This window comes from Felis catus, chromosome C2, assembly GCF_018350175.1.
Source record: "Felis catus isolate Fca126 chromosome C2, F.catus_Fca126_mat1.0, whole genome shotgun sequence".
Lineage (NCBI taxonomy): Eukaryota > Metazoa > Chordata > Mammalia > Carnivora > Felidae > Felis > Felis catus.
The window spans coordinates 63,620,338-63,648,152 of NC_058376.1; the positions used below are offsets into that span (position 1 = coordinate 63,620,338).

At 37.2% G+C, this 27,815-nt stretch overlaps 1 long non-coding RNA gene across 1 annotated transcript; it reads left to right on the forward strand.

Moving 5' to 3' along the window:
* Positions 1–3,341: 3,341 nt before the first annotated feature.
* Positions 3,342–15,675, forward strand: LOC123379960. The gene is made up of 5 exons (XR_006585079.1): positions 3,342–3,452; positions 3,545–3,675; positions 5,833–5,979; positions 7,353–7,520; positions 15,099–15,675. It is a non-coding gene; the product is annotated as an uncharacterized LOC123379960 (long non-coding RNA).
* Positions 15,676–27,815: the final 12,140 nt, after the last annotated feature.

Sequence of the window (27,815 nt, forward strand, 5' to 3'; positions counted from 1 at the left end):
GAATATCTCACTAAATGACTGTGATCTTCGGAGCCCTGATGCTTGCCACATCTGTCTTTCCCTCAGACCACAGGTTATTAGGCTTGCCATTCTGCAGCCTCAATGAAAGAACTCTGGCCAGGCAGGTGAGAGGCTTTGAAATGGGACTAAACTTTAAGTAATGGCTTTTTAGCAATAATATCAAAGCATTAAAAATGAGATAATGCCTGTGTAAACTCATGCATATATATAATTTATATTAAAAGTCTGCCTTAAATTTAATCTTGATTGTTGAGCTAAAGTTTTTACATTTATTCCTATATTATCTCAGTTACTACTGTGTCCTCCATGTTTTGCCTCATATCTGTTTTTAGGTTTGGGGACTAGCAGGAGTAATCAGATCTCCTAATCCCTAGCTGAGGGCTCTCGGCAAGGGCTCAGTACTACTCAATTCACTGTCATCCCAGATATGATCAGTTATATCCCAATAATTTTTTACCAGGTCCTGGTCAGAGGGAAAGAACAAAGCATTCCCCCTTCAATGTCATAGTTAGAGAATGCAGAGAATCCAGAATTGAACTCAGATCTCTGGGTTCCCAACCTAGTGCTTTCACATACATTTTGAACAATGAAATACGGAATATAAAAATGTATGCCAGGGCCAATGGGAGGAAATTTCAAAGGGTGTGTGTGTGCAAGGAATCAGATGAGAGCTGAAAATAGAATGAGTTGATGAAGAAAGCAATAAAAAAGCAAGCCGCTCTCAGGTGGAATTAGCCATAAAGAGCATTCTTGCTGGTCAATCCACCAGTGGTACTTGAACGTTGGTAGAAGATGATTAAAGGGAGTTTTCAGGTGTGCAAAGAACTCACATGGAAGACATAATAGATTCTAAATCCTAAAGTGAATTTGAAATCAGTTTTTTGTTTGTTTGTTTTTGTTTCTTTTAAAAGCACAGAGGGAATCTGACTGAACGGACATCTTAGCTTGTAGCCCAGCCAGGAGTTCACAAGGCCCTGAGAAAACCCTCTGCCTGCCTCTCCCCGAGCCTCGGAGGGTTCCACAGGCCCCAGAGCTGACAGGAGAGGCTGCTGGAGTATGAAAAGTGGTGCCAAGGCTGTCAACACTGGCCCAGTTAGAGAGACTCGTGTTCATTCACTGTCTCAGCTTAAGGGGCCTTTGTGGGGAATGGCAATTCGCAGTGTGAATTTCAATAGGATCTTTAAATCTCTTGGAGATTTTTCTCTTTTCCAAGGAAATTTCCCACTGCCAAACACTTGTAGATTGACAGCCTCGCAGGCATCTAATACAGCAGTTCCTTTCTTACTCCTTACTGTACCTAGGGCCTAGTTTCCTAAAGGTTTAGGGATACATATGTATTTTAAATTTTATTTTGATGGGTCTTTCTTTTCTAACTGGTCTCAGTCTTAAATTAAAATGAATTGGACCCTGGCACCATACAGAAATATTGTTTTTATAGGTTTCTCAAAGTAGGATGTATTAGAGAAGACATATCAAGTTTCTAGGGCTTGTGTTACCATAGTAACCAGTTCAGACCCAATTTAGAGAATGGGGTTGGGGGGGGGCGTGAATAAGAGACCACCGAAACATGCTTTCTTCAACCATAAAACCTCTGAGTGAATTAGGTTCCCACTGTTTTTGTGGTTTTAAGATGTGGAACAAGCACAAGATAGGTGGGTGAGCAGATTTGCATGTATGCCTTCTTCACTGACAAGGCAGAGGTGAATTACAAACGGGCACGAGAGTGTTCCAGTGTCGCACAGAATCATCAAATATCAGAGTTTGGAACACAGGAGGAAACAAGGCTGAGAGAAGTTAAGTAAATAAGCCATCAAGAGAGGGCACATCCGGGACAGAAAATAAACGATCTCGCTTCCCCATCAAATGGAACAGATGTGTTCCAAATGCAAAAAGAGTACGATTTCTTTTCAACAACCACAATTCCTCTGAGGAAATACTGACCCAGTGGAATGGCAGCCCCCATCTAGATTGGAAAGTCAACAATAGCAAATATAATAATATTTAGGCACAATAATATCTCTCTGAAGAAATAGAAATTCTGCAGGTAAAATTACTTAACTTTTTCTTCCCACTTATGGATGTGCCCAGGAAAGGTTCAAAGTTCCACATTATTCCTTTCCATTCTCTTCAATGTAGCTGACTATGGGCTCTGAAGTTGGCAAAGTTGTATCTCAGCTAATTAGATGTATATGAGAACGGTGAAGAAATTCCTTTGCCCTCTCCCACCAAGCTGGAAGCTTGACCCCCACCAAATCCACAATAAAACTGTTCTGACTTTTTAACACCATCACTTGCTTGCAACCTTTCATGGGGTTCTATGCTAGACTGCATGTCTAGCCCAGTACTCTCAAATAGAAATCTGTACCAAGTAACAAATGAGAAGGAGGTGTATAATTTCAAATTTCCTAGTGACAACACTAGAAGTAAAAATAAGCAAGTAAATTAATTTTCATAAGCGTATTTTATTTAACTGAATACATATGAAGTGTCATTTCAATATATGATCAAAACAAAAATACTAACGAGATAGCTTACATTTTCATAGAAATCTTAGAAACCCTGTGTGCATTTTATGTTACAACACATCTCATTTTAGACTAGTCACGTTTCAAGTACTTAGTAGACACATGTGGCCAGTGGCTCTTGGATCGGGCAGCACAGATGGGGTCTGTGACGACATATGGTTTATGGCTCTCAAGAGGAAGAAGAAAAAGAAGTGAACTTTTCTCCCTCCCTAAAAATTCTTGACCCTACCATAACATTGTCACCTCTCAACTTTATACTAGATGACCTATTTCAAATCACAGCAGAAGATAATTTACCATATCACTCACAGCTCCTATTCATCTGATTGTGTTTCTCTATGTTTAAGTGTATGTAAGAGAGAGCTAAAATTTAAATCTAGAATACAACACACACATACAAGCACAAACGTGCACATTATATATATGCACACATCTTTTCCTAAAACCTGGATTATTTACTTTTTTGCTGTTTTTGCTTGCATAATCAGATAATTACCTTGGTTTCCACTCTAAATCTTCCCTGGAACAAGATGGAGTATAAATAAATAATCACTATATTTTTCTATCTCATTTTCTCCCTGTAGTCACAGCATTAATGTAAAAACTCTATCCGCCCAGTGAAATATTTCATCAGAACGTGGGTACCCTGTTTTGTCAGAGGGCATTTTTTTTAGCCAAAATACCTTACGACTTTTTGTTACTGAGTCATATACTAATAATATGAAAAGTTATAAACAGGAAATTTGAATCAGTGGATAAAGAATGCCTGTAGCAATTGATTCAGTCTCACAGTCACCTCACCCCAGGCGTAAGCTTGAGAGAGGCAGTTTGTTTTTGGTGCTAATGCTGTTTTCTCCAATGCCCCATTTCCATTTTTTCTTCTGCCTCAGATTTCAACACTTCCATGTAACTAGCTAATCTGATAGATCCACACCTGTTTATGTGTTAATAGAAAAAGTCTAGAAAAGCCCATTTTTGGGCTCTCTCTGTCTTTCTAGGTCCTAGGTGTCAAAGGATATTTCAACAGTGTTTGTATGTCATGGCGCCATTTTCTTCACTTCTGTGATTGAAGAGAGAAGTGATGCCAAATGAGAACTTCAGTTCAAAAAGAAAGAAAGGTTGCAGCAAGGTAAGTCAGGGCTGGGAGCATCTGGGAGTCTTGTGTGAGCACTGTGTGCGTGTGTGTGTGTGTGTGTGTGTGTGCACGTGCACATAGTCATCTCACCAAACCTCCATCAGAATGTCAAATGTGAGTATTATTATGCAGGGTGTACACACACTGTAGATCATTACATTTAACTCAGTGGCTAGGACCAGAGTTATTTATTTCCTTCATCTATATATTTTTTAAAGTCTATTTTTTTTATTTTGAGAGAGAGAGAGAATGAAGGAGTGGCAGAGAGAGAGGGAGAGACAAAATCCCAAGCAGGTTCTGTGCCATCAACACAGAGCCCGAGGTGGGGCTCAATCCCACAAACCGTGAGATCATGACTTGAGCTGAAATCGAAAGCTGGGTGCATAACAAGTGAGGAACCCAGGTACCCCTCCTTCATCTATCTTTAATTCATACACAGAAACAAACTAAATAAAGGGGAATATTTTGCAATAACTAATGAACAATCCCAGCTTGTAAAATAATCCTTAAAAATACCATGATGGAAGTTGGTTATTTGGAAGGTGGCTATATAATTTCCCACAGAAGTAGTCTTATAAAAGCATGATGGATAATAATGACTAATCTCCACTGAGTTCCAACATATGCAAGGTATATTACCTCTTTTTGTCATAACAATACTGCACAGAAATTATCTCCATGTTACAGATGAGAAAAGTTAACATTATATGACTTACTCAAGGCTGTTAAGACCAAAACTAGGAAGAATCAGCATTTGAGAGGAAGCCTCCTAGGTCCCCAGGTTTATACTTGTCTGTTGAACCAGAGGCTTTATTGGGATTGCAGTTCTACACATAGAACCTGATTTAACTCCCTCCTGTCCTATCACTAAGTTACAATGTTCATGATAGCAGAAACGTTAAGGCTAATTGTACCATATTTATTCTATATCAACCTCATTCTCTTTATAGATAAAGCACAAAAACATATCTATCTTTGGTGCAATCCTGGCTGCGCTTATGTAATACAGAAGGAAGAGAAAGAGGAAGGGAAGAAAGGCAATAGCTGTGGTGGGGAAGAAAGCCAATATGGAACTCCAGTAGAATAAAAAACGAGAACATCTTCAGTTGTGATGGGAAGGAACCAGGCCACTAAGACTTGTGAACTAAGGAACCGTTCATATTAAAGAGATCTTTGTAGGTAAATTGGCAATTTGTGAATTGGAAACTGCTTGTATTTCCTACTGTAAGAAGGCACCAAATGACTTGAACTCCCTAAACTTGTCCATTCCAATCACTTCTGACTCAATAAAAATTGCAAGTCAAGTCTACGAAGTGATAGCTATTTAGCCCAATTTGCTGCCACCATAGAATCCTTTCCCTCAGGCCTGGGAAGGACTAGGAACTTGCTACTACAGTAGTTATCCACCTGTCTTGAGTAAGCTTTTCCAAATTATACATCCCTCCCCTCTGGCAATGTTGCTCTTGGGGAAGAATATCACAACCTTGATCACAGAGGTAGGGAGTGAGAAAAACAAGGGGCTACATAATTTGAAAGGTTTCTGAATGATTAGTATACAAGCTCTCTGACACCACCCCTACTCTTGCCTCTATACTTGCTGAAAACACTGAGATCGACATCCCCTGCAGAAGCCAAGAGTCTATCTCTAGAACCAGACCACCTAAGTTCAAAGCCAGTTAACAAGTAACAAAACATCTCTGTGTCTTCATTTTCCCTGTTTTAGGATATGCATAATACAATATATCCATAAGTTTATCACTTTAGGTTAAATAATTAACATAAATAAGGTACTTGGAATAGTGCCTAACACAAAGTTTGCTATCATTATCATTATTGTTATTATTTTACAATGGTAAACTGAGGGCTAGAGAAACAAAATGGCTTACTTTCCTTAACTGATAGCCTAGAAGAGAATGCAGATGACCTAACTTGAAAACTAGTTAGTGTTCTTTTCATGACACTAGTTGACCCCTAAACTGAAGTTAACCAATGTGTTTATTTTCTCAGTCTGTTTATATCTATTCAATCTTACGCACCCAACAGAATCTTTAAACCAACATTTCTGGGAAGCAGATTACTGAACTAATTTAAGGAATTTAAACTAGTGCACTTTGTATTTCATAATATTGTAGGATATTTTTCATCCAACAGCACAATCAAGAACATCAAAGGAGAGAGAGACCTGTATCGCTCAGCGGATACCATCATCCAGGACAGAAAAGAGTATCTTCTGCCTTTCCACCCATCTACTTCTTCAAGCTATAAAAACTGCAGTGGGGGAGCCAGGCCACTGAACTCGTATAAGCAATCATTTATTTATCCACTAAAAGCAGAATATGGCAGGGGGAATTTGGGAGGAGTGAAATGAGTGTTGTCAGACTAACAGTGACAAATGGGATGCAATTGTTCTCCACAAGGTTGGAGCCAAGGGGTCTTCCCTTTTCCCCTCCCCTTAATCCCCACTGCTTCCACTCAGCCTGAGCACAGAGAAGGTGGTTAACAGAGGAAAGCCCTGTGAATAAGCCATGACAGCCGTACATTCAGAAACTGATGTCATTTCCCTAAATACTGTTTGTAAAATGGTAATTATCTGCCAAGCAATGACAGCTGGCACTTAGCATAGAGACACAGAGAGACAGAAAAAGAGAGAATGAGAATAAAGGGTCCCTGCGTAATTTACCAAAGGGCTGAAAGAGAGAAGGAAACATAATCAGAAAAATAAAATGATTACCAGTGTGTGATGGGGTGAAAATTGCTTTGGGCATTTTCTCTTCAGAGAACACAAGATTGAATTGGAAGAATGAAGCTACAGCTTCATGATATACACTGAAAGAGAGGAGGTTGTTTTGAGGCTATGTTAGAAAGGAAAAATGCATCAAGGGTCCTGGGCTGTGACAAAATAGCACATAAGCCTTGTGTACACCCAGCCTCCCACACAGGGACTAGTCTGTCCACCATTACTGGATGCTCTATCTAAGATTATCACCTGCATTTCATTTGGGCCTGAGGAATAATGTAGTTGCCTTCTGCCTCCTTCCCTGTTACTTACTGTCATGGGAAGGTTTTGGGTCAACCTCGCTATGCTCTCATACTTGATTATTTAATTGAACAGTACTCCAGGTGTTGCTGTGCAGGTGTTTTATAGATATGACCAATATCTGCAATCAGTTGGTTTTATTCAGCAGAGATTATCTTGGATAGTCTGGATGAGCCACACTCATTCAGTCCAAGGCCTTAAGAATGCAAGTGAGCTTTCCCTGGGGAAGAAGGAATTCATCGTACACTACAGCATCAGCTCATGACCTCAAGTTTCCAAACTGCCCTTCCTGGTGGCCTGCCCTATGAATTTCAGACTTGCAGATAGTTCTTATAATGGTAGTACCATTCCTTACAATCAATCAATCTTTCCCTTCCCTTTTAATCTGTGTGTGTACACACATACACACACACACTCTCTACTTGTTCCGGCTTCTCTGGCGGAACCTCGTTACACTTATCAAGTACATGTGCAATGATTTGCTTAGCTAAGTGGATACACAACAGGTTGAATTCATGATAAATTATTACCCCTGTCCCAAATTCGTATATTGACTTCCTAACCCTAGGTACCTAAAAAGGTGACCTCATTTGGAAATAGCGTCATCATAAATATACTTTTTTTTTTTTTTAAGATGAGGCCCATTAGGGTGGGCCCTTAACCAATAGGTCTCCTGTCCTTATAAAAATGGGAAGTTTGGACACAGACATGCAGAGAATGTGAAGTAAAGATGAAGGCAGAGATCACAGTGATGCTGTTATGAGCCAAGGAATGCCACAGACTGCCAGCAAACCACAAGAAGGTGGGTGACAGGCATGGGACAGATTCTCTTTCGTAGCTCTTAGAAGGAAGCAACCCTGCACATACCCTGAACTAGGGACTTCCAGCCTCCAGGATGGTAAGACAATCAATTTCTGTTGTTTAAGCCACTTGGTCTGTGGTACTTTCTTAGAGCAGCTCTAGAAAACCAACACAGGGCATTACCAGGAAAATTAAGGGAACTCAATTGGGTAAAGTTAAGGAGAGGACAAAGTTAATGCTAAGAAGTATATAAAGCTCCATTTCCTTAATGTCTTTGAAATACAAATTAATTCCTTTTTATACTTAACTATTTTACTGCCAATATCCAATCAGGATAAGAGCTGGATAATGACACTGACAGTTACAGAAATTACAAGTGTCCCAGCAATTTCTGAATATAGTTCTTCTGTTCATTCCTGCATTGTAGTCTCCTTTTGGATACTGGATGCTATGGAACCATCCATAACCATTCATCCCTCTATGTGTGACCTTGTGGAATGCAACTCTGTAATACCTCTCTTATGGGGAAAGCTACCTATCACCACTTGGTGCCCTTTTCTTTTTTCTGGCAAGTGAAGTTAATAGAGATCCCATAAAAGGGAAAGCAACGAATGTGTCCAAAGGTTCCACAAATAGTTTGCAATATGGCATAACTAGAACCCAGGTCTTCTGATGTCCCACCCAGTGATCTTTCCAAGGCATTGTTTCTGTCCAGTTATTGAGCTAGCAGTTTAGGTAACTTCTCACCAATTATCAGAACTTATCAGATTTCAGAATAAGCATTCCTTCCTTAAATACATGTGTCTTCTCCAGTACTCAGGAATGTGGCTTTATATAAGTCACATCTCTTCTAGATATGAGTTTCCTCATTTATAAAGTAAAGGAAAAACTCACTGGATAATCTACTTTTGACATTCCACAGAAATACAATCAGCATCAGCATAGTGGAAAGACCTAGATTTAAGTACAGCTACTGTCAGTTTCAACATAAGTAATAGTGGTCAGGTAACTTAGCTTTACTGGGTCCTCATTTGTAAATTGGGAAATGGGGGTGATATCTCTTTCACTGGGCCATTACAAGCATGAAATAAATAGCACATGTGGGAACATGTTCTAAACTCAAATGTGTATTAAAGAGGCTAAAAGTAAAGTAGCAAAGTAACAATTCTATAACATTACAACCTGCTTTCCCATTCCAAGTTGTAGAGGAGATATGTTGCAGTATCCTATCAGGTTTCACCAGACTGATACTAAGTGTATACTCCACTATTTTTTTACAAGCTTCAGAGTCTGACCTAGCAAAAGATAGGTACATCAAAGTATTTCAGGACCTCATAATTAGTGGATAAATTTGGGTATCCCCATTATCCTAAGCATTTACGTCACTATTTTTATCACTTGCTTATCCAATTCCTTGACTTCATAGTAAGCATCTATGACAACAAAGAGTATATTTTGGTCACCTCTATTCTCTGGAATCTATCTGTATTTTGAATGAATTAGTATTTAAATAAATACTACAGTCTTGTTCAATTCCACCTTGGCCATAATAATTTTTAATGAAAAGTTTAAGGGCAAAAAAAAAAAAAAAAGAAAAAGTTGACCTAAGGTATCATTTAAATATAATAAATATAATATACATTTAAAACAAGTCCATTTCTAAAAACAGTTGATTATTACAAGCAAAAGTACGTAAGCCCTTGGAGTTTATAATCTATTAGCCTATTAATTTACATAATTCCCCCATGTCTAGCAGAACCCATTGATTATAAGGTAATTCACAGACATCAACTTTCTAGGCTGTAAAGGCTTTTGAAATTATAAGGAAGAGACAGTTGTGCCGAAATCGTGTAGGTAAAGCTGTCACAGTTTGAAATACAGTTATAGATTTCAGAATGTAAATGGTTGTCATCAGAATAAGATTACAAATTTCATGAGCTCTGAGAAACTTAGCTTATTTAACACTGACTCAATGATTTCACAGCCAAAGTAAGTTAAAACACTTCAGATTCTGAAAGAATATCCTCGTTAAATTTATCGAGCAGGATTTCAAAATGTCCAACATGTTTGCCAAAGAGTAACACAACAGGCTATTTTGAGAACATGTAGAGTAGCCCAGTTTTCCTCAAATTTAGTCAACCTTTTCCACAATTTTTGCAGCATTCGCATGCCATCTGCGCTATTATTTATTATTTTCTTTTAAATACATACATATTTTATTTCACTATCTTTTAATTGGAAAATTATAATATTATTATTATTACTCATTTAAGATAATCATCACTTGTTATACATAAACAAACATGAAAATACTCCAAATGCAAAACAGTGGTATTATCATCTGCTTAGATTCTGTTGAAAGCTCTGAGCCTAAGGGCCGATGCTGCATTTGTTGTTTCACTTTCTTAAGGGGAAATCACGTAAGTGTTTATAAAGGTGTTAAAGCCTTCTTAGCACCAAACCAAGACTCTACTTTGTATGATCAAATAGTTGAAAAGGTATGAAAAGACAATAACCCTTACCACCACGAGGTTCAGGGCTATTACGATAGCATTGTCACATGCCACTTTGGAAAAGGCTGGAGTAGTTCACTGCAAAAGACTCAATTTTTGTGCCCCCTCATTTTCATATGTTGAAATCTATCTGCCAATGTGATGGCATTAAGAGGTTGGGCCTTCGAAATGTGTTTAGGTCATGAGGGTGGAGACCTGAATGAATGAGATTCGGGTCTTTTTCATAAGAGCTGCCTCATCCCTTCTACCATGTAAGGACACTGTAAAGTGACCATCTATGAGTCAGAAAGCAGGCCTCATCAGACACCAAATCTGCCAGTGCTGTGAACCTGGGCTGCTCCCAGAACTGTGAGAAATGTTTGCTGTTCCAGCCGCCCAGTCTCTGGTATTTATTTCTGTTACAGTCACCAAGATGGACTAAGATGCACATTAAGTATTGGAACTTTTATATGTTCAAGTATATGGGTGCTTAAACACTTACTCATTACATTGAATGTACAGGATGCAAACTGGAGGTGCACCTGGGTGGCTCTGTTGGTTAAGCATCTGACTCTTGATTTTGGCTCAGGTAATGATCTCACAGTTTGTAGGTTTAAGCCCTGCATTGGGCTCCATGCTGATGGTGCAGTGCCTGCTTGGGATTCTCTCTCCCTGTCTCTCTGCCCACCCCCTTCATACTCTATCGCTCTCTCTCAAAAGAAATAAATAAACTTAAAAAGAAAAAGAACAGGGGTGCCTGGGTGGCTCAGTTGGTTAAGCGTCCAACTTCGGCTCAGTTCATGATCTCTCAGTTCATGAGTTCAAGCCCCGCGTCGGGCTCTGTGCTGACAGCTCAGAGCCTGGAGCCTGTCTCAGATTCTGTGTCTCCCTCTCTCTCTCTGACCCTCCCCCATTCATGCTCTGTCTCTCTCTGTCTCAAAAATAAATAAACTTAAAAAAATTAAAAAAAAAGAAAAAGAACATAAACTGGAGAGGCATACAAGCAGATTATTCATAGCTAAACACAAGAGTGGGATAATGATGGTATGCGAGAATTTAGAACAAAGTCCTATCAGAGCAGGATAAAACCTTAGAGGCCTTCTGTTCCAAAGATGGGCAAACTAAAGCCTAAAGTGTTAGGTCTAGGGGCACCTTGCTGACTTAGTCTGGAGAGCTCGTATATGACTCTTAAATCTCAGGGTCTTGAGTTCAAGCCCCACATTGGGCATGCAGCCTACTAAAACAAACGAACAAACAAAACATTAATATCTCTATTTAAAAAAAAAGTGTTAGGTCTAGTGTTAACCTGATTGAAGGTCATAGAGCTAAGAAGTGACTCGAGCAGAACTGAAACCCAGCTGGTCTCAGTGCTAGTTCCCTTTACCAAGATGATCCCATTTTATTCACTTATGATAGAAGCAGTTAATTTCATAAGATTTTATACCTGTATTTTCTATGTGAGAGTAAGAAAATTCTTAAAACAGAGGTCTTATGAAGAAAATGTAAAGTCAAACACAATAGGAAAGTATTTAACATTGCATTGGAATAAGGGTCTTAGTAATGGCTTAATAAGACAATGCTAGATGATGACCTTAGGTAAGAGAAAGAGATAGGTCCCAAATTATTTTTTGAAGCTTCTCCTGATCCTTCTAATGAATGGATCATAATTTGAACTCAAGTAAGTAATAACTTTTAGCCATCCTTGGATGGCTGTCTACTTTAAAATACTGTGTGTCATTTGACTTACTGTACAAACATATTTCACAGGGTTGTTTGTTTGTTTTTGGTATGTCAATTGTTTATTAGATTTCTTCACCAGACACCTATCTTTGATGAGATTTATTCTCATTTAAATTGCTTTATTCTGAAACTGTTTAGTTTCCATTTATTTTTGAGAGACAGAAAGAGAGAGCAAGTGCGGGAGGGGACAGAAGGAGAGGGAGACTGAGGATCCAAAGCGGGCTCCGCAAGGACAGCAGAAAGCCTGATGCGGGGCTTTAACTCATGACCATGAGATCATTACCTGAGCCAAAGTCACACACTTAATCGAGTGAGCCACCCAGGCACCCCTAGGGCTCCCCACCTTTTTTAAGTCTTATTTATGTTTTTCCAGTTCCTCCTTTTCCTATTCTTTTTCATTTTCTTCCTCAACCACTGACCTATCTGATACCAGCCAGAGCTATGATTTCCAATGCCTCATGGATGGAGGCTGGAGCTGCCAACTTTTATGGTCTCTTATAGCTAAAATGAGTTATAACTATAAACATTTTGCTAATACAGAGTGCTACAGAATGGTGAATGAGATAACACTAGTGACAGTGGTCACTGGCCATGATTATCACTTCATTTCTTTTTTTATTTTTTGGCAAATTCTAGTTTCGCTGGCATTTTCCTCCCTAAATCCAATGAATCTAAAACAGAATAGAAAGTAAGCCTATATCCAGCAGTCCTAAACAAATGATAACTTTCATGTTCAGTTAGCTGGTTTATAGAGCATTATTCCTTTTTAATAAATTGGCTCTGTTTTTCTATTTTATTTTACTTTACATTTGAATAAAATAGACTTACTATGTGACTATAAATGCATCTGTGTACTCTTCTGTGACAGCAGAATCTACACCATTTAACCTCGTATCCTAAAAACCACAGTCCTGGTTCAGTTGCAAATGATGATGTATGAAAAGAGTATGTATCAATATTATGCCCTTTAGCCAAGTTACCAATCAAAAATTTTTAACAACACAGTTTGTATCAATGACATGCAGGCTTGTTAAATATTAGGCACTGGATTATCTTCATGCCAGAAGAGAGATAATAGTTTAAGTATGGAAAACACATTCTAACTTAACCTCTTTTACAACATTGCTGTGTGAACTGAGAGAATCACTTAGGAACTCTGTTCCTCTGTATCTTTATCCCCCAACCTCAAAGAATACTTAACTAAGTCAAGGCATGTGTGTATGTGTGTGTAACTAATAACTAATATAATAACTAATATTATACATATAATACACTATAGTATACACTGATACAAGTTAATATTTCTATCACTATCACTATTATTTGAAGTGAAAATAACTACTATACAATGTTCTGATAAATTATGTGCTGTATTTTTCATGAAAAGCTTACAAAACTCCAGGGCTAAAAACTGTACAATTATCTATACAGACACCAGAGTTTAGGATTCCAATAAGCTCTTATCATGCTTAAACAAAAGCACTGATTTAATATTCCAGGTTTTGATGTCAGAAGTGAATTACAGAATGGAATCATGGTTCTCTAAAAGTAATGGAATACTTTGATCACAAAAATATTTACTCTTTCATACTGAATATGGAATAGGACATCACAGGGGATCAATAAAATAATTATCCTTCATAAGAAGATAAAAACCGTAATTCAAATGGACACAATCCTCCAGGCTAGGGGAATTTAGACTGGATCTAAAACCATATTAAAACCTTAGCATATAAAAATTCCATTAAAATCCACAATTACATTCTACAGAAAAATCTAACTTTATATTTAAAAAATAAGTCAACATATATATTATTCAGGTATGAAAGAGTAAATATTTTATGCCAGGAATTATCAGAGCACCTTGTTAGTCTTATTTTGTTTGTTTGTTTGTTCTATACTTTTCTGTTCAGACTGAATAACATAAGAAGAGTAGGTGTATAAACTGGGAGAATGGAGAAAAAAAGTGACTTACAAATTCTATCTTTTCTTTTAAGTTTTATAATCCTCCCCAAGTATTAAAGAAACTCCTATACCATCAGTTCTTATTAGCATTGATATTAAACTGTTTTTATATCTGCAGCTAAATTTGGGAGTTTCTAGTGAGAATGTATTCTTCTTAGTAGAGAAGAAATCGCATCACTTATATTTGCTGCAATTTGTGAATTATGAGCCATCAGAAAGAACCTGAAAACCTAATGAGACTAGTAACATGAGTTGTAATTTAAAAAAAAAAAATGTTTGGAGGAGTTGAATTATTTATTCAGTCTAGGCTATGTGAGTCATCTACACTTTACAATTAAGTTGAAAGCTCTGTAGGAAAGAAATAAGTACTTGAATAGTGAGTAAAGGATTTTTTTTTAATTTTTTTTTCAACGTTTATTTATTTTTGGGACAGAGAGAGACAGAGCATGAACGGGGGAGGGGCAGAGAGAGAGGGAGACACAGAATCGGAAACAGGCTCCAGGCTCTGAGCCATCAGCCCAGAGCCTGACGTGGGGCTCGAACTCACAGACCGCGAGATCGTGACCTGGCTGAAGTCGGACGCTTAACCGACTGCGCCACCCAGGCGCCCCGAGTAAAGGATTTTTGAAACAAGGTGAGACAAAGAGTTTCTTACTCTTGGTTTGGGTCAACTTTGTTAGAGACAGATCCCAATGAGATAAAAAATGAAAAAGCCCAGCATGAACAAAGAATAAAACAAGCCTTAAGGGTCAGTTGATAATGGTTCAGGCACACTAACCTAGAGACCTAGGCTACAGACTAAGGGCTTAGTTTGTGAGGTTGAGTTTCAGAGATTCAGTCATAAAGACATGTATTTTGTACATTCTTACTAGTAACCAGATACTGTTCAAGGCACTCGGCATACAACGTTGCAGCGGAAAGACAGAAATCTTGTCCTTACAGTGTTCACAGCCTAGTAAAAGCAGCAGACAACAAAAAGGTAATCCAATCAGTAAATATCAAACCTATTCACTATATGGCATACTATAAAAGTATATATTTGGTGCTGTATTAAAAATTAACAAAAAAGGGCACATCCAAAGATAGAGGTAAAAAAAGAAACTTTGAGAAACTAGTATTTAATATGAATCTTAAATTATTAAAAAAGAGACAGCACACAAAAGCCAGAAGAGAGCATTTCAGACAAAAACAAAGAAAGCACACGTGAGACCCTAGGATAGGAAGAAGTTCATAGATTTGAAGGACTTAAGGTTAGACAGTATGTGTGGCCCTTTGGCAGCAAAGGGGTGAGAGGTTTTATGTAAGTTTGGATATATAAGATGCAAATGATGAAGAAATCTTCTGCTACGGTTAAGAATTTGTGTTTTGTTTGTTTGTTTAAGGAAGCTACTGAAAAGCTTGAAACAGAAGAATGGACTAAAAGCTCTGGATGTTTCGCAAAGAACTGAATACAGGTGGATAAAGTGGAAGCAGGGTGACCAGCAAACAGTCCAGGTTACTGCAGATAGTCAAGCCAGGAAGTGATCCGTTTTCTACCTGGCTTTTAATTCTTTCCCTTCCCTCTCCCCTTTAAAGATTCTTATCCTTTCTTGAAGACAGGCTGAGCACTCAAAGAACTTATTCAACTCATAGAATTTCCAGGTGTTTGAATCAACCGTTTGGGGTGAGTAGGATTAACCACATACTGTTAGCACAGTGTTCAGAGGCCAGGTAAGATTCTTAAGGGTCACAGTGAGAAAAGGGAATTTCCTTTGTAAGAACATGGGAAACCCAGAGCAACTGAGGCAGTCAGTCAACATCTGCTGGGAAATAAAACTTGAATATAAAGAAGACAAAGTCCAAACACCAATTTCAGAGATTAGAGGTATTGGTACTTAAATCTTACAAACATTATAATAAAAAATGTGCATTCCCCACTGTTCCTGCTTGTTGTGCCCACTGAAGGAGCTGGGTGGACTATGAAGTCAGTGTCTTTAAGTGAATGTGTATAAGCACTGTGATGGAAAAAATAAATAAGAGACCTGAAAGTGCCACCTAAGTCCTATGCACCGTCTGTATGCATAACCATATCTTATCCTGACGGCCATTCTTCAGTAACCTGCTCTCCAGACAGTTCTAGGTTTTGACTATTCCAAATATGGTTTCTACATCAACAAAACTCCTATTCAACCAAGAAAGAAGCAAAGAATGACTGGAAAGGAAAAGCAGATTCATATTATAAAAGGCCTTGAAAGCAGTTTCATTGAGACTGAAATTTACATGGGAGACAGAGGCCACTACTGAGTTTGTACAGAAGAAGTGACCCTCAAAATGTTTTTAAAGAAAGGTAAGCAGAAAGAACAGTTGTTTATTAAATCCCTACTCTATGCCAGGAACTCTAAATAGTCACATTAAATGCAGGTGTTGTTTTTCTTTAACAAAAAAGGCAATTGAATCTCAACTTGCTACTATAGTGTCTAGGTTCACATCGTACATTGTGGTGCTTATTTAATTCTACATTAATCATAAGTATAATGAAGGTTAATACAAAAGGCCTAATTATCTTGCATTTGGAAGCCCATGACCTGCCCCTAAGGAGTATTTTATGTCCCTTAGTTTACTGAACCTGCTCAACCAGGAAGTTATAAAAATAAAGCAAGCCTTATTATAAAGTTTTTGACTCAGAACGTTTGCTCACATCATTTAGTACCATGACAGTTGATCAGAAACTGAATCTAATAAAAGGAAGAATATGAAGAAGAGGAATCAATGGGAAAACAGTGACGGAAAAAAATCAACACTTCCATCACCTAAATTAAGTCAAAACATCCCATAAAGTAAAATGATTAAGTAACAAAGAACACATTTAAAAAGTCAGATTAATCATGACTTTATCTGTAATTGTGTCAGCAGAGGCACGAAGTTATAGGGCATATTTGTAGAGTTGTGATATAAAAATGGCTCGGGGATAAGCTGAGTCATCATGTCCTTTTCCCCGTATCAAAATTACCAGAGGATAATTCCAAGTTTGACACTTGAAATTATTTAATAAGTAAGTTTCATAATCACTAAAGGCACCTTGTTTCCGTGTTAAACTGCTCTTTACTCACAAAATTGTGTTTAATATTTAAACTAAGTTTTATCTACTGCAGCCCAACCCCTATTTACTCAACTCTGAGTGACTGGTGGGAATAAGTGATCCCTTCTCTCATTTACAGTATCTTTCCTGTGTGTTAGTAGTTACCCTGTTTCTCTGTTATCTTTCTTCTAGTCTGATCATGCCCAGCTCCCTTAATGTTTCCAAACAGATCTCATTTTCCAAGCCTTTTATCATTTTTGTTGCTCTCTTCTGAACTCATTCAAATTTATCTATGATTCTCTTTCAACTGAGGAACAAATACTGAACACAGTTATCCAATTGAGGCCTAAAGAGTGCTGGTAGAGCAAAATAATTACCTCCCATTTCATCCATGCTCTCCCTATTAATATACCCCAAAGCTGTATCTGGGATTTTATATGACACCATCATATTGTTGACTTATACTCAATTTATCATTCATTATAGCTTACATCTCCATCCCCATGGAACAGTTGTTTGTGTAGTTTACATTTGTTTTTATTGAATCCCTTTTTTTTATTGATTTCAGCCCCACGTCCTATTTATCAAGATGGTTGTTTGCAATACTAACCTCCAATTTTCCTCCAATGGCACATGATCCCCAAGTTCTTAACAATATAAATGATGCACACATTTCCTGCTTTATCTCACTGATTCTGAGTACTCAGCTGGGTGTGAGTAGGTGTATGTGTGTGTGTGTCTGGCAAGTTACAGTAGGATTTAAAATTTCTCCCTCTTACTCCTCACTCTGTTGACCTCAAAAGCTGATTTACTGAGTGCCAACTATATTGCCACAATTGTTTGCATTAATCGTAAAAATATCCTTGAGCTCTGATTAACCCAATTTACAGACAGAAAAACAAACAAACAAACAAACCACTCTGAAGGCTATGGATGTCCAGTAATGTTTTAAAAGGAGCAGAACTGGACCTTAAACTGATCTATTTGATCTCACAACCAAGCATTTCTAACACACAAGTAAATAAGGCACTTCAATTCATATACAAATGCTTATTGTGTCAACAGGTACTCCAATCCTTCTGCTATCACTAGACAGAACCATATGAAAACCATGGCAGTGTCTTCACTCCAGGAAGTCTTTCAGAGGAGTGACGCTGGCACAATGAATGATGAGGCCATTGTTCCTGGGGAACACAGATGACACCAGCGACAAAATTATTGTTTACCATGTGCAAGCCCTGGTATCTGAGAGCCTACTGAATAGAGTTGATCATAGGTTGTTTTCCCACTCCTTTTTCTAAATTAAAGAAAGCATCTCAACTAAGGCAATATGATAATTAACTTGACTTCTATTTGTTCCCTTATTTCAAAGTAATTGAATCCAAACACTATCCATCCAAATCACTGGCCTAAGTCAATGGTTGCTAAATGAGGTGCTAAGGCTCTGTTGGGTATTTTAAATGTTCCTAAGGGATGCTGTAGATTTTACTATACCAGAATTAAGAAAGCACAATGTTTATTTAATTAAGGCTTTATGAGCTGACTGTGTGACTTGCCCACATCAGCAACTTAGCCTCAATCTTTTCAAATCCAAAGTGCACATATGCTCTTTAACTGGTGAATGCAGAATTCAGCTGCTTCAGGGAATGGGTACCAAGACCTGTTTCACAAAACTGGCTTGTTCATAAGGTTAATATAAGCATGTCTATATCTGAAAGAAGGACATGTGAATCAAATTGTAAGGGACAAGAACAAACAATGGATAATGATGATGGAATTTTATTATTGGGAAGTTTAGGTAATTTAAAATAATTAGCAAGACTAAATGAACTTGCTATTCTAGGACAGTTGCCTAGCTGTGGGGTTTCTTTAGGATCTGAACATACTTCATCCTTTCCTTGAACACATTATTGGGTGAAGAGAACGTAGCAGAAGTTTTGATCTCCAATAGATAGGTAAGAAAACTACCAAATACAGGTACTTTCTAGTAGACCAATTTTGCAGATTGAGTTGTGAGTTCTGATTTGGTTAAAAGTGTGTATCTGTTGTTGGTGGAATATAAAGACCGTCCTGGGTCAAGATCACTGCCAAGGCAATTGGTAAGTAGGAGGAGGCCAAAGAGTAAAATCCTATACCATGCAGATGTTGGGTGGTTTAGAGAGCATGTGTGAGAAGAGGGCTGGTCTGAAAGGATATGTCCCTTGGGGCCTAATTGTAGGTTATGGGCAGATGCAGCCTTTGAGTTTGGATATGGATTATTCCCCCAAAGACTTAAGACTAGTATACACATGAAATGAGAAAATCAAAAACAAAAACACACAATGGAAGAGAAAATAAAGCAATCATTTCCCTTTTAAGAGGAAAGAATCCTCCAGTTTCATTCTATGAGGCCAGAATTACCCTGATATCAAAATAAGAGAGACACTACACAAAAAGTAAAACTACAGGCCAATATCTCTGATATACATAGATGCAAAAAAATCCTCAATATTAGTAAATCAAATCTAACAATACATTTTAAAAATGTCAATCACAACAAGCAAGTGGGATTTCTTTCTCAAATGGCTCAATATTTGCACATCAATCAACATGATACATCACGTCAACAAGAGAAAGGATAAAAACCATATGATCTTCTCAAGAGATGCAGAAAAAGCATGTGACAAAGTACAATATCCATTCAAGCCAAAAACTCTCAACAAAGTAGGTTTCGAGGGACATACTTCACATTATATAGGCCACAAATGAAAAACCCACACTAACACCATACTCAATGGGGAAAAACGGCGAGCATTTCCTCTAAGATCAGGAAGAGGACAAGGATGTCCATTCTCACTTTCATTCAGCAGAGTAGTGGAAATCATAGCCATAGCAACCAGACAAGAAAAAGTAATAAAAGGCATCCATGTTGGTAAGGAAGAAGTGAAACTTTCACTTTTTGCAGTTGACATGATACTATGTATAGAATACCCCAAAACTTCACCAGAAAACTACTAGAACTGATAACTAAATTCAGTAAAGTAGCAGGATACAAATCTTTGCATTGCTATACACTAATAATGAAGTAGTGGAAAGAAATTAAGAAAACAATCCCATTTACAATTATACCAAAAATAATAAAATAGCTGGGAATAAACTTAGCCAAGGAAGCGAAAGATTATACCATCTGAAAAGTTAAAAAACATTGATGAAGGAAATTGAAGAAGACATAAACAAATGGAAAAAATTTTCATGCTTGTGGATTGGAAAAACAAATGTTAAAGTGTCTGTACTTACTACCCAAAGCAATCTACAGATTTAATGAAATCCCTATCAAAATACCAATAGCACTTTTCACAGACTAGAACACAATCCTAAAATTTGTATGGAACCACGAAAGACCCTGAATAGCCAAAGAAATCTTGAAAAAGAAGAACAAAACCGGAGGTATGACAACCCCAGATTTTAAGATTTACTATAATGCTGTTGTAGTCCAAACAGTATGGTACTGGCACAAAAATAGACACAGATCAATGGAACAAAATAGCCCAGAAATAAACCTACAATTATGTGGTCAATTAATCCATGACAAAGGAGGCAAGCATTTCCAGTAGGAAAAAAGACAATCTCTTCAGCAAATCGTGTTGGGAAAACTGGACAGCTACACACAAAAGAACAAAACTGGACCACCTTCTTATACCATACATAAAAATAAACTAAAAATGGATTAAATATCTAAATGTGAGACCTAAAACCATAAAATCCCTAGAAGAAAACATAGGTAGTAATTTCTTTGATATCAACCTTAGAATTTTTCTAAATAAGCCTTTTTTTGGCAAGCAAATAAAAAAAATAAATTATTGGGACTACACCAAAATAAAAAGTTTTTACACAGAGAAGAAAACCATCAAAATAAAAAGGCAACCTATAGAATGGGAGAAGGTATTTACAAAGAATATATCTGATAAGGGGTTAATATCCAGAATATATAAAGAAACTATACAACTCAATGCAAAAAAAATTTTCATTTAAAAATGGGCAGAGAGGGGCACCTGGGTGCCTCAATCAATTGAGCACCCAGCTTGGGCTCAGGTCATGATCTCATGACCGGTGAGTTCAAGCCCCAAGTCTGGCTCCATGCTGACAGCTCAGAGCCTGGAGACTGCTTAGGATTCTGTGTCTCCATCTCTCTCTGCCTGCCTCTCTCTCTCTCTCTCTCAAAAATAAACAAACATTAAAAAACAAAATTTAAAAATGGGCAGATCTGAATACACAGTTATTTAAAGAAGATATACAGATGGCCAATGAACACATGAAAAGATGTTCAACGTCACTGATCTCGGGGAAATGCAAATCAAAAACACAAAGAGCTATCACCTCACACCTGTGAGAATGGCTAGAATCAAAGACAAGAAATAATATGTTGGTAACGATGTGGAGAAAAAGGAACCCTCATGCAATGTTGGTAGGAATGCATGCTTGTGCAGTCACTATAGAAAACGGTATGGAGATTCCTCAAAAAAATAGAAATACCATAAGATCCAATAATTCCATGACTATTATCCAAAGAAAATGAGAACACTAAATTGAAAAACTATACACACGCCTATATTTATTGCAGCATTATTTGCAATAGATAAGATATGGAAGCAACCCAAGTATCCATCAATAGATGAATAAATAAAGAATATGTTTTATGTATACACAGTGGCATATTACCTGTCCATAAAAAAGTGAAATCTTGCCATTTGCAACATGGATGGATCTAAAGGTATAGTGAAATAAGTCAGTCAGAGAAAGACAAATACCATGTGATTTCATTCATATATGGAATTTAAGAAACAAAAACAACTGAACAAAGAAAAAAAGAGACAAACAAAAAACCAGACTCTTAAAGACAGAGAACTGGTGGTTACCAGAGAAGAGGTGGGTGGTGAGATGAGTGAAGTCAGTGAAGCGAATCAAGAGTGTGTTTACTGTGATAAATACTGAGTAATGTGCAGAATTGTTGAACCACTATATTATAAACCTGAGACTAATAGAACACTGTATATAAATTATACTGGAATTAAGTAAATAAATATAAATAAAAATAAAAAACTCTTTTATTTATTCTCTAAACACCTCCACCCACCAATTCTTTTCTTACTAATGAAGTTTATTCTCATCAGTAGTTAAGTCAAATTTAAAAAAAGAAAACAAAGCAGTTATAACCTTCCTAGTATTGATCATTTTAACGTACATTAAACATTTTAAAATAGGCTCCCAATAGGTAGACTATAATATTCTTTCCAGGATTTAAAATAGGTCTTCATTTAAAAACATTTGATAGCACTGAGATTTGATTTTAATTCTATTACTCTGTTTGTATAACTTTTTCCATCATTTTATCTTCCCTTGTTACCCATCTTTTAACACAGATTCTCTCAGCAAGAGTTTTTTGTTTGTCTGGTTGGTTTGCTTATTTTCCTTTCAGTAATGTGTGTAAGAAAGTATATTAAGGGACTAACGTTGTCACAAATATCTTCTTAAACCTTAAAAAAATAATAGACTAATTCAGAAAATACCTATTGCAAATGCCAAAAATGGTTCTTTTGACGTGATGGATACATCATGTGACAGGACTATCAGAGGGACTGTTAAGTAAAGAAAGAGTAACCCACGTTAGTTGGAAGACTAGGATAGTTCACATCCAGATAACTTCAGTTAGAGTAACAGGTTCATGAGAAGTTAGAAGGGTCAAAATCAAGGCAGAGTGAGGTTTGTCCACACATAAGGGTCAATGAGTTAGTGAGCTGGATTTGAGAGCTTCAACTACTAAGTTAAAAACACCAGAAAAAAACACAGCAAACAAAAACCAAAACTAAGCATGTCAGCTACTTCATTTTGAGCCTTATCAGGGAAAAACAAACTCAAATGTACCAAAAAACACACCTAAAATTTAAAGCCATAATTAATTTATCATAATACATTGTCGGGATTGTCAGCAATAAACTTGTTTCCAAATACAGACTTATTTCTCATATAATTCTATTCAATGGTAAATTGGTGTTACTCTTTTATTTGGCTTTTGCTTAGAGTTTCAAGTGTGCTGAAAATTAGGAAGTGGTTTCTGTCTCCTAACTTGGATGACAAAACAGTAAACGACCATTTTTATTCTGTTGACAAGAAAAATCTACTTTATGGTTGCATAAATTGCTTGAAGGCAAAAATAATTGTATAATTTTCTTATCTGAGCCAATGCTAATAATTTATTATTAAACATTATTTTTAATTTGAATACAAGTAGAAGGTATCTCAGAGAAGGAAGTATTGCAAAATACTCGGAAGGAAATTCTAATCCTGTGAAAAGTGGAAAATCACTGTACTTTTCCTGGATTTTTTTTTTGAGCTAAACAGACAACATATTCAATAGAGATTTTACTGTCTCATACTCAGCTCTCCTGTTTTCCATTTAAAGATTTATTTTCTATTTGGAATTTTTTTTTATTATTATTAACTGCCACTATTCTGACAAAGTGTGTTTCATTATTAAGCACCTACTATCAGAAATGATAAAACATTTTCATTATTAGGCCATTTATTTTTGGTGATAAAAACTTTTCTAGTTTTGCAGTTAATTACACATTCCCCTCATGCATTGGCCTGTTTAACTGATTGCATCAAATCATGCTATACAAGAAAATTAATACACATTCCATGAATAGGAGTGAATATTTAAAGATCAGTCCTGACCATCTTATACTTTCAAAAGTTTTGGTAGGTACAAAAAATAGATTTTTTTTAAGTTTATTTATTTTGAGACAGAGACATACCATGAGCAGGGGAGGGGTAGAAAGAGAGGATCCCAAGCAGGCTCCATGCTGTCAGCACAGAGTCTGACATTGGGCTTGACCTTAGGAACCATGAGATCGTGACCTGAGCCAAAATCAAAAGTTGGATGCTTAACTGACTGAGCCACCCAGGCGCCCTAGATTTTTTTTTAACGAAGATATGTCAACAGATATAAACAGATGAAGTAGAGTATCAGAACGCCACCAAAATAACATTTAGCAAAACAAAAGTCTAACTTAAATGGGAATATTAAATATTTTACAGATATTCAAATAAAAGATAATGCTAAACATTCAGTGGCTTATGGAAATATCTGTCATAAAATGGGTTCAATCTAAACAGATTTTATGGACATTTAGGCTCTTTCCATAATTTGGCTATTGCTTGACAAACAGAAGACCATAGGGGAAGGGAAGGGGAAAAAAAAAATAGTTACAAACATGGAGGGAGGCAAATCATAAGAGGCTCTTTTTTTTTTAACATTTATTTATTTTTGAGACAGAGAGAGATAGAGCATGAATGGGGGAGAGGCAGAGAGAGAGGGAGACACAGAATCGGAAGCAGGCTCCAGGCTCTGAGCCATCAGCCCAGAGCCTGACACAGGGCTCGAACTCACGGACCGCAAGATGGTGACCTGAGCCGAAGTTGGACGCTCAACCCACTGAGCCACCCAGGCGCCCCTATAAGAGGCTCTTAAATACAGAGAACAAACTGAGGGTGGAAGGGGGGGGTGGAAGAGAGGGAAAAATGGGTGATAGGCATTGAGGAGGGCACTTGGGATGAGCATTGGGTGTCGTATATAAGCCAATTTGACAATAAATTATATTAAAAAATAAACAGATTTTATTATGCCTATTTCCGATAGGTAGCACTAGTAAGGTCTAACTGTCATGAATTACCTGGGATATTATAATATTGCTATGCAGAATCAGCTACTGAAGGATGTTCTTCAAAATAAGAGTTCATACCAGCTCTATCAATGGCCACCATGGCAAAGTCCATTTAATTCTAAAGTATTAAAAATAAAAGATGCACATGGAAATAAAGTATTTCTCAGGAATGTGAATTGTTTATTATTCTTTTTTAATTTTTATTTTTTTGACATTTATTCATTTTTGAGAGACAGAGCGCAAGTGGGGGTGGGGCAGAGAGAGGTAGACACAGAATCCGAAGCAGGCTCCAGGCTCTGAGCTGTCAGCACAGAGCCTGATGCAGGGCTCGAACTCACAAACTGTGAGATCATGACCTGAGCCGAAGTCGGACACTTAACCAAGTGAGCCACCCAGGTGCCTCTCTTTATTATTACTTCTGATAATACTTTATTTTTGAAGACAGACAAGTGAAGTTTGTCCTTAATATTTCCTTGTTACCTGATTTTCAGTTAGACTACAAGTCCTTCAGGACAGAGGACTAGTTTCTTTTTTTTTTTTTTAAGTTTATTTATTTATTTTGAGAGAGAGCAAGTGAGCATGCAAGCAAGCATGAGCGGGGGGGGGGGGAAGAGAGATGGAGAGAGAGAGAATCCCAAGCAGTTCTCTGCTATCAGCATCAGGAGCCCAGTGCAGGGCTCTATCTCACAACCATAACCTGAGCAGAAACCAAGAGTTGGATGCTTAACTCAAGCAATAAAATAATGTCTTTTGAAATGCATTTCAGCATATTCCAGCTGTGTTTTTGTGGGACACATACAGCTGTCTTCCATAATCACTGAGCATGTCCAGGTATGTAAATAAAAACATTATTTTCCTTTAAAAAAATACTCTTAATTCCTAAGGAAAAATGAAGCACACTCCAGTCTGACAATACGGTTCACTGTTATTGGTACTTTATGGTTAGTTTGTACTTAGTAACTTCACGTTGGATATCAGCAATGGATATTCTTCTTCACAAGAAATTGTTCAGTAAAAATGCCCAACTTGTATCTTCAGTTGTCAGCCCAAATAACTGGCAAAGAATCGAAAAGCATGAAAACACCCCAGTAAATACAGTTATATATGTTCCAGAAATAATCAAAACCAGGCAAGGGAAACCTGAATTTTTAGACCTAAATAGAAATTTGCTTCCTTGTCAGGTCTCCTGATAAAGAAGTCTTACTGCTTTCTGGATGTCTTGTTATTGCTTGGGCCTGGAATTTAATAGTAGGTACATTACACCTCTATAATCATTTCTTAAATCAGGCCATGCCTTTCCATGAAATAAGCCACAAAAATTGAGCATTTTTCTCAAGACAATAATGGCAGCTGAGTTTTCCACAAAATCAGAACATTTTTAGTTCTCTTGGTAAAAAGCACAACTGATACTAGGCTTGCTCTGAAATAAAGTGCTCCACCGGCGGAAGAAATAATTGTCTTGTGCATGCAAAACAGAATTCTGTCCACCATCATCAAAGCATAGATGTGACTACTTTGAAGATGATGTCAATGAAATAGAGTTCCTTGAGGGGGAGGATCTTATTTATTCAACTGGCATTAACACAAGCAGAGAGAGAGAGAGCACTCTAAATTTTATTAAGTCAATAAAGAAGTGTAGTGAGGAAATGAGGTACATTACTAAATGTATACTCTTTGTACAAGAGTATTATATAAGTGCCTCAAGAAGACTTCAGGTGTTTGAGGCCTTGGAGACATCCCTAATCCTTGCCAGCACCAAGTCATAGGTAAACCTTCCATCTAGCAATTTCTCTCTGTGTGGTCTGCCAACACCTTAAGCCCAAGCCACTCTTGCTTATAATAGTCTTCTGTTTGGCCTATATCCACTCTGGTGCCCTCCTCCTCATTTTCACACTTAGTCAAAGAGCTATTTTCAAGCACAAATGAAATCATTGATCCCTCACCTTACCACCTCACCCTTACACCACTCAATGGCTTCCCATGACTCTCGTGATAAAGAATGAAATCTTGGAGTAGACTAGAAGGCACCTTCTGCCTCTGCTTCCCTTCATTCTTATGTGAGACCACACATCTCTATGGCTCTCATGTCAGGCACACTGGAGATTCCTCTGGTGCAGAAACATGCCATGTTGTCAGGAAGTACCCACCAACCTTCTTCTCTGGGTCAAGTGCTGCTCCTCAGGATTTCAGCTGATCATGCATTTCCTTAGGCAAACCTTTTCTGACCCCTCAGTTATATATTTTGCTATCAATTCTTATAGTACTACATTCCTCTTCTTCAGAGCACTTAACTCAATTTGAAATAATGAAATCATTAGTGTGATTACTTGATTAATGTCTATTTTCCTCTTAGACTATAATTTTCATGATGGAATAGACTGTGGCTCCTTTTGCTCACCACTATGTACCTGGGACATAAGACAAAGTCTGGCACATAACTCTAGTTCCTAAATAATGTTTCTTGAATGAATGAAAAAATGAATCTATGAGCCTCTGGGTCACTTTTACAGAAGTGAGGTTGAGTACTGAGCACACTGCATGCAGATTCTTGACTACTTTTGTGTCCAGTGTCAGCATATTTAAGAGACATTCTGGAGAGTTACTATAGTTTATTAGGAGACATTAAATTTTTATGAGAAATATAACATGGATCTTCATTAATATGAATTGACTATACTGAAATGTGTTTTGTTTTTATGTTTGTTTTTTACTTTCATGAATAACTTTCCAAAAAATGAGCTATGCTCATTTACTATAACCAATACCTATTGTCTTGGGAAAGATACAGATCTACCTAAACAGCCTTCAACCACTTACTTCTGATACAATGATTTTTGCATTCATAGAACACTTCTAATTCCAGAATGCCTTTATAATTATTGTGTTCTTTACCTAAAACAACTAATGAGGTGGGTGGGCATGGATATTATCAACTCCGTTGTACTACTGGCCAAAAAAAAAAAAAAAAAAAAAAGATAAAACGTACTTTGGAGAACAGCTTGAGACATGAGTTTTTGTTTGTTTTGGATTTTTTGTTTTTGTTTCTCCCTGCAATGCAGTCTTATAGTCAACTCATAAAGGCTGTTACACAACAGAACACTGGCATATGATATTGCTACCTTGATTTATAGCACTTTGAAGAAACTGAAGAATAAGGCAGTAGTAAGCAAGGATATGTACCATTTTCAGAAGCTTAGGAAAATCACTAAGGAGCTGACTTGGTGTTAAATGAAATGAGGGCACATTGTAGCCCTGCAAGTCAAAGCTCTGAGCAAGAGGCTCATGGAAATTGAGGCCAATAAAGGGCTGACATAATGAAGGAACAAAAATCCTTGCTT